This window comes from Emydura macquarii, unplaced genomic scaffold, assembly GCF_026122565.2.
Source record: "Emydura macquarii macquarii isolate MOO-44397 ecotype Brisbane River unplaced genomic scaffold, CSIRO-AGI_Emac_v2 contig_450, whole genome shotgun sequence".
NCBI classification, from domain to species: domain Eukaryota; kingdom Metazoa; phylum Chordata; order Testudines; family Chelidae; genus Emydura; species Emydura macquarii.
The window spans coordinates 1,330,572-1,337,379 of NW_027130587.1; positions in this window are offsets into that span (position 1 = coordinate 1,330,572).

Here is a 6,808-nt window from a genome sequence, read left to right on the forward strand (position 1 = left end):
CTCCAAGGTCTGGCTATTTAATCACCTATATGGGAATGGATATGAGCAATCACTCGAAGTAGAAAACAGAGTTACTTACCAGTAACTGTTGTTCTTCGAGATGCGCTGCTCATATCCATTCCACCCCCACCCTCCGTCTCTGCTGTCGGAGTCGGCAGAAAGAAGGGACTGAGGGCCCGCGGGGTTGGCGGTGCCCTATGTACCATGGCATGAGCGCGGTACTCCAGGGGGCGCCTAAGTCGACCCTACGGGGTCTGCTAAGGGGAAAAAAGTTCCGGGAACCAGTGCACGGTGGCGTGCACTTACCTATATTGGAATGGATCTGAGCAACACATCTCAAAGAGCAATAGTTACTGATAAGTAACCCTGTTTTATTGAAACAAAAAGGCTTGATTCCAAATCACAATTTTTCTGAATTTTTGTTCTATTGAAATATCAACATTTTGGCTTTTTGTTCTGATTCAGAATCAATTTTTCCCAATTTTTATTATTTTTAGATTTTCCATGGGATGAATATTCTGTTTCTGACCAGCACTATTTATAACTCTCCAGTAGAAAGTGCTTACCAGTACCATCTTCCCCATTGCAGCATGCACTGGTTCCTAGGTAAGTAGTCTCTGAGTATCAACTATGTAGCTGTTCACTGAACCAAAAAGAGGTTCTTTTGGCCCATGCCAGCATTCCCACAATTCATCACTTCCTTCTCTGTATGTGGCTCAGAGCGTCAACCCTGGCAGTGAGCTGTCTACTTCGTACAGTATAACAGAGCTGTTGGGTAGAATCATAGAACCATAGGTTAGAAGGGACCGCAAGGGTCATCTAGTCTAACCCCCTGTCAAGATGCAGGATTTGTTGCATCTAACTCACCCAAGACAGGTGGCTATCCAGCCTCCTTTTGAAAACCTCCAGTGAAAGAGTTTCCAAGAGCTTCTTAGGCTGTCTGTTCCATTGTCCGACTGTTCTCACAGTTAGGAAGTTTTTCCTGAGATTTAATCTAAATCTGCTATGCTGCAGTTTGAACCCATTGCCTCTTGTCCTGCCCTCTGTGGCAAAGAGAACAACTTTTTTCCATCTTTTTTATGGCAGCCTTTCAAGTATCTGAAGATCACTATCATGTCCCCGTTAATCTCCTCATTTTTAAACTAAACATACCCAGTTCCTCAGTCTTTGCTCATGTGGTTTGCATTCCATCCCTTGGATCATCTCTGTTGCTCACCTCTGGATCCTTTCCAGTTTCTCTACATCCTTTCTATACATGGATGACCAAAATTGGACACAGTACTCCAGCGAAAGCCTAACCAGCTGAGCAGAGTGGTACTATCCCCTCCCGGGACTTGCATGCTATGTCTCTGTTAATGCAACCTAAAATTGCGTTTGCTTTTTTTGCAACAGCATCGCATTGCTGGCTCATGTTGAGGTTGTGATCCACCACAACTCCCAGATCCTTCTCAGCAGTGCTGCTGCCACGCCAGTTATCCCCGTTCTGTATTTGTGCATTTGGTTTTTCTTCCCTAAGTGTAGCACCTGACATTTGTCTTTGTTGAATTTCATTTTGTTGTCTAGAGCCCAGTTCTCCGATTTATTAAGATCCCTCTGAATTTTAGCTCTAGCCTCCAAAGTGTTGGCAGCACCCACCAGCTTTGTGTCATCTGCCGAGTTGATCAGTCTGCTCTCTACACCTACATCCAGGTCATTAATAAAGATGTTAAACAACACTGGCCCCAGAACAGATCCCTGTGGAACCCCCCTTGAGACCTCCCTCCAATCCGACATCGTTCCATGAATAGCTACTCTTTGTGTGTGGTTGTGTAACCAATGACGTGTCCACTTAGTGGTAGTTTTGTTGAGCCCGCGTTTCTCCAGCTTACTTCTCAGAATGTCATGCGAGACTGTTTCAACAGCCTTGCCGAAGTGCAGGTCTGGGGTAAGCAATGAGGGAGTCGCAGTCTCTATCATCGTGTGTCATTCAAACAACCAGTGAACGCTGGAGAACCACCAAGTCAGGAGGCTGATTTGTTGATGTCATTCGTTCTATGCTGCTCAAAGCTGACTTCTCGCAGGCTGTGTAATTGGCAGGTCCCCAACCATGAGACCAGCTGTAGCTTGGAAACTACAATGAAGGTTTGATAATAAAGATGGTGGCCAATCTGTGTTTACCTAGGCTGGAAACTGTTGTCTTGTCAAAGCAGTCTCTGGGAGTAGGAATTAGAGGGTGTGTGCAGTCAGGGAATAAGAATGAATCCTGCTGTTGTTAAAGACTCCAGTGAGAGTAGCCGGATTTATAAAGATTGGGGAAATTTATTCTTAATCTTCTGGCCAGTCACTGATTTGTCAGATTTGGATTTTATCCCTGTATTCTCTTAGCATCTATTTGCCAAAGACTTTACCACCCTGTTCAGCTGTTTTACTGGGACTGTTTCTAGCAGGTTATATCCTTCAAAATATACAGTGGTGAGCTGGGGTGTGGAGGGTGTGTGCATGCGTGTGTATGCAGCACTGCCCTTCACTGAAAGAATCAGAATTGCGCTGGCGTGTCACAGGCTTCATGCTGCTGACAGAGAACGGAGATTTTCTTTAAGCTCAATACTGAGGCAGAAAGCACTGCACCAATTCCTGATTCACATTTTTGAGGTTCTCTTCACAACATGAGCGCTAGAAGCAGTATGGGCAGGTGCCCGCAAGGTGCACAGAACCCCATGTGGCTATGAAGTATAGGTGCTTGAAAGCTGAGATCCTGGAGCACATTTCTGTGGTGATCAGTGGATGAGGATAGGAGAGAGTATTCAGGAGACATCACTTGTCCTCCTAACTTGCTTAAACACTCTGTGCCACAGAATCGCCCTCTGTCACAGGGTAATTACGAGGGGTAATTCAGGAATGTGTTTAAAACTCTGAAGGCATCAGATAAAAGGTTCTTGAGAACTGCAAAGGATTATCATCAGCTGCAGGACGGGGGTGAGTCTTGGCCAGCCAGTGCCCCTTACGGACAAGTCCTGTCACATTTAGTAGGGAAGAAAGCGTTAGGGTGCTGTAGATATTTGACAGGCCTGTACAGAAATGACTCTCGATAGCTATAAAAATGAACAGAAAATGTGATCGTTTCTATCGATTTTTGGAACCAGTTCACAGAATTCTGCCGCTGTCTAATCTTATCAGATGGACAGGATGGTTCAAAGCACCCACAGAAAGGTGTTCATTTCTTTTAAACTCCATAGGTTCCTTCTAAAAGGGTGTGGTTCAGCCGCAAGACTATGCTTACCTCGTGTGACATGGGGCTGTCCCAAATGCCCAGTTGGTGGAGGCTTCTTTACAGCTTGCCGGTCCTTCACAGCTGCGATGGGTCCCACGGACAGAAGCCGGTGTAGTATAAGGGAAGGGCAGGAACTTTGCCGAGTTTGGGATAAATCTGTGGCAGCCAGTGGCCCCCAGGAGCATGAGGGTATCAGGCACTTTTCTTCAGTTCTTCAGCCTGGCCACTTTCACAGCAGCGCCGTCAATCTGAGCACGGAAGAGAAGGACTTTGGAGCAGGGATTGTGTGTGCTTGAGTCTTGCCCAGTACGGAGCTCAGGGACAGTGCTGAACTCCTGTTAGCCTAGGGTTTTCTACAGCGCCCTCTGCCATGGCATCATAGCACTGGAGTCACTTCACCCTCTCTCTCCATTGCAGATCTCACCGATGAAATGTACACTGACATCCTGTGGTGGCTGAGAGGTGGGTGTCTCATCTCGCTTACTACGGAACCTTAGATTCAGGCTTTGCTCTGTTTTATTGGTTAGAACCCAGAGATCTGCCCCTACCTCGTTGCTGGTTTCCCTTTCTCTAAGCCCCCCTTGCCCCACACATTATCATCTCATCATTAAGAAATTGCCACCAGAATCCCAAGTTGCTATTTTTGTGGGGCCTACACAAACACAATGTTTTGCTTAGGCATGACTAAACCCTGAATCACAGACCGCATTAATGATGGATATGAAGCTCTCGTGGCCTGTGACCTTTTTGGGTTTCTCCTTGGGGCATCTTGCTCCACCTATAAGGCATCTGCAGCCAAGGGGTGGAGGGTATGATCAGCTGCTTCAGATGCTGAAATTTCTGTTAAACAAAAGCCAGCAGGTGAATTCTGGCTTGCGACTAAGCCCAGCCATACACTCCAGTCTTGGTGTGTGTGTGATGGCTGCTCTGCTGGGTAGGATGCAGGCTGAGAGCAGATAGCATCTGCCCCCTAGGTTTCCCTTGGTTGTCTGTTTGACCTACCAGCAGCTGCCTGGGTTTTTTGGGGGTGCATGTGGCTGAGTACTGCAGTAACCTGTATCCGTCTCTCCTTTCCTCTCGCTCCTGTTCTCCACCTGCTTCCAAATTCCTTCCACTCACCCCTGCATGTGGCTGCTCTTCTGAACTCCTGTGTCACCAGATGACGAGGTAAGAGATCCCTTTGAATGCCGCTTCTCTCCTGCTTGTAGCCCTTTCCTGGCCTGGCCCCACTTCTCCAAGGTCTCCCCTCGCTGAGAGACGAGAGCTGGGCAGGTTGGTTCCTGCGCCCTCTCAGCTCCCCTGAACAGCACTGTTCCCATTTACCCACCCTGGGAATGAGCTGGGCATCAAGGCAGCAGCCGGCAGCTCCACTGCCCAGGCCACCAGCACACTGCCTTGTCACCTCACCGCTCTTCCCCTCCTCCTGCTCACCGTAGACCGGCTGCCTCACGGCACCCCGTGCTGGCCTCAGGGCAGCCCCGCACACAGCCCCTCCCCTCAGTTTCCCTTCTTGGATCCCCAGATAAACGCCACACCGGGTTTTTCCATTCCCATCACGACAGCCATCATTAGGGTCCAATACACTGACTTAAAGTTCTGAGCTAAACCAGCCTGGTACAGCCCAAACTCCCCTGGTCTGCTCAGGGTCCTTCCTGCTCAAACTGGCTACTCCAGCCATCCCTAGCCAGGGCAACTCCCTTGGGCTCAGGGTTTTCCCTGCCAGAACCTCCCTCGCTGACTGCAGCCACCTTCCGCTCTTTGTGGAAACAGCCTGGTTCCCCTCCGGTGGGATCGTTCCGTGATCCAGGATGGCTTGGCCCCAGGCTCTCCCATCCAACGGCCAAGCACCCTGTCACCCTCACTCAGAGCCAGTCCCCTGCTCTGCCAGTGCGGCCCACGTGTGCTCGCTGACTGGGCACCTGAAAGATGCCCCTAGTGGTCTGGGCACTTTCTGGGCTTTGCTGAATTCCCCTCTCTGACCGAGGGAGGAAAGCGATTGCCCTGCACTTGCCATCCCTGCCCCGAACGTGCCCGCAATGGGACAGCATAGCAAAGGACCTACAGGGCTCTCACCCTGCTAAGGCACTGGGAACGAAAATGGGAGGAACCTTTTCCGCCCAAGCTCAAAGGCGCACACAACTCGCCGGCTTTCAGATTTTGTTACGCTCTGGAAACGCTGCTCCCAGCAGGAAAGCTACACTGGAAGCCTCTTTCCTACCTAGGTTACGGAGGTGTGAAGGGCTGCAGTGGCCAGGGAGGGTCTGTACTCTGGGCTCTGCAGGTATCAGTTGTCTGTGTAACAATGCATTGGCTCGGCAGATGGCGATGTTGAGTAACAATAGCCCAGGCGCTGGCTGGCTACAGCAGGTGTTGGTACTGCATGCGCCATTGCACAGGTGCGGCTAAGCTGGGGCTAGCTCCTTGGGCCAGAGGATCAGGGGAGGTGGAACGACTGCATAGGGTGAGGGGAGAGCATCTGGCCAAGAGGATGTATTGTGTGATATGCAAGTGGGGAATGAGTACGCTGCTGCGTGTGGCTGAGACGGGGAGGGGAGCCGCTGGCTGGCAGCGTTAGGCCTTCCGCACAGAGTATGGGAACGGGGAAGGGTTCTGCTACTACCCCAAAGCTCTTGGCAGTGAGTGCGATTCCAGTGTCTAAAGATGATCAGGAACAGCAGCTGCTGGAGCTGGTCAGATCAGTCGCTCTGTAAATTAGGCAGAACAAATGCGTTGCTCTCCAGCTAGCACAGCCTTTGTGCAATGAGGCTGCTTCCTGGGCTGGGTTTGGCATTTATCAGGCTTTGCCGAATAGTTGGGACGGATAATTTCTAGCGCAGTGGGTGCTGGCTGCTCATGTTGTGTGGTCGGTCACCTCAGTCACATGGTTTGTTTCTGGTCCTTTTTGGACGAATTAAACATTTTAAGCAGGAGAATAGCAAATAATGAATACCGAATATTATACTTTTTGGTGCAGATTTCCCTACAAATGACGGGTGCTAAAATCTGTGACAGTTCCAGCTTTCACAAGCATTTATACTAATCCCTGTAGTTGTCCAAATGCTCAGGAACAACGAATAATGGCACCACTTGGCACCACGAATAATGGTCACAAAACAATCCACTAATTAGCTTTTTAATTATTTGCTCACTCTAAGATCCGCCCTGGGGGTGAATGCTGGGACATACTTTTATTACACAGCGGATTTTAAAAGAAACGTATAGATACAGTTTATAAAGTTATCTCTGGAGTTGGATATAATTTGCAACATGGCTTCATGCAAGAAGTTATGAACATCAACATGGAGAGCTCGAAACTGAACAGATCTGAGCGAACAACTACCCACATCACAGAGACCACCATGACCACTGGTGCTAGTTGATCCCCGTCATCAGTCTCAGTTGGGATGGTATTTAACGGCTCCCAATTCTCTCATCTCTGGATGGGAGGCTCCAGCTCAGGATTGGGGCAGGTTGGTGGGTGGCGCGGAGGAACCTTGCTCAGCGTTCCCATAGAGAGGCTTTAGACTCTCAGATTGCCATCTGGAATGTTTCACCAGC